Source organism: Wasmannia auropunctata, unplaced genomic scaffold, assembly GCF_000956235.1.
Source record: "Wasmannia auropunctata unplaced genomic scaffold, wasmannia.A_1.0 LD324073.1, whole genome shotgun sequence".
NCBI lineage: Eukaryota > Metazoa > Arthropoda > Insecta > Hymenoptera > Formicidae > Wasmannia > Wasmannia auropunctata.
In genome coordinates, this window is record NW_012038817.1 from 1 (window position 1) to 1,433 (window position 1,433).

The following is a 1,433-nucleotide window of genomic DNA, read 5'->3' on the forward strand; positions in this document are numbered from 1 at the left end:
CTCTAACTAAATTGAATACGATTAATTTTCTTATCTTATGTATTCTTTAGGGACTTTCTACAATAAGCCGTTAGTCACTACTCATATCATACTAACTAAGAATTGACCAATAATAGTCAAATATTTTTCTTACATTCAACTGTGATTGGTCAATTCTTACGATTTGACATACGACGTATTGTAGACAGCCCTTTAGATATAGCCTCTTAGATTTCAATCTGCTTCCAAAATTAAAAAAGTTTCGTGGAGGACGATTTTCGTCAGATGACTGATAATAATAAATAACTGATAATAATGAATAACTATTTTGAGAAACTTCAAGAAATGGATTTCTATAATAGCATAAAAAACTTGAAACATCATTAGATGAAGTGCATTGAAGTTGGAGAGACCATATTAAAAAATAAAAGTAATTTGAAACAAAGTTGCATGCTTTTATTGTTAAGTCGCAAAATTTTCAAATTACCTTTGTATATATGTATATAAATTAATAATTAAAAACTTGAATACATTTCTTAAAAAATAGAAAAATTTTGTATTTTAGGTAGATTTACTCGTATTTTCTGGTATTAATGGAAGAGAAATATTCTTTTGTTTAAGAATGTATAAATAATTAATGGATTATTAAAATAAAAAAAGAAAATATTTCACAAGACTTAAAGGATGATTATCTGTAAGGCCTGATTTTGATGCCTCCCAAATTTTTGATGCGTTTCGTCAAAATGTATCTCTCAAAATAGTTTACACTCATCTCAAGTGTTTTGAGCTGAGGAACGGACATGATTGCCTGTGTCATATATACCGCAGAAATTCATATTTTCAATGTGGCAGGTGTTATGAAAGTACCTTGAAAAAACTAATTTTTGTTATATTGCAGAATGATCAAAGTCACTTCAAAATTTCAAAATTCTCTCTGCATTTAATGCAGAATCTTACATGTTGAAATATATAACTATTATATACCGATAAGGCTTCAAAAAGTGATCAATATTGTCTTGCCTTATACGAGTATAAATGATGAGCAAATGTCACTTTGTGAGTGTATGTATATATGCGTATGTAAATATGCGTGCATATTTGCGTTTTTCAGTATAAAACGGATATTCGAACTATGAGCTGTGGTGCACACATTGCCTTTGTTTTGTGATACTTGTGTTATTATATACATCTGGAAATAAAATAAATCAATTATCACAGTGATGCTTTTCCAGAATACAAAATGATAAGACTATCAGCATCAAATGCAGAGAGAATTATGCCCTTTTAAAATAATTCCGATCATTTTGCAACATAACAAAAAATTAGTTTTTTCAAGGTACTTCGATAATACTTGCCATATTGAAAATATGAATTTCTACGGTATATATGGTACAGGCACCGTGCAATTATGTCCATTTCAACTCGAAACACTTGAGATGAGTGTAAACTATTTT

At 28.9% G+C, this 1,433-nt stretch overlaps 1 long non-coding RNA gene across 1 annotated transcript; it reads right to left on the reverse strand.

The window, feature by feature from the left end:
* Positions 1-413: 413 nt before the first annotated feature.
* Positions 414-1,422, reverse strand: LOC105460335. Its single transcript, XR_975816.1, has 2 exons — positions 1,335-1,422; positions 414-1,168 (listed from the first exon to the last, which is right to left on the reverse strand). It is a non-coding gene; the product is annotated as an uncharacterized LOC105460335 (long non-coding RNA).
* Between the last annotated feature and the right edge of the window lie 11 nt (positions 1,423-1,433).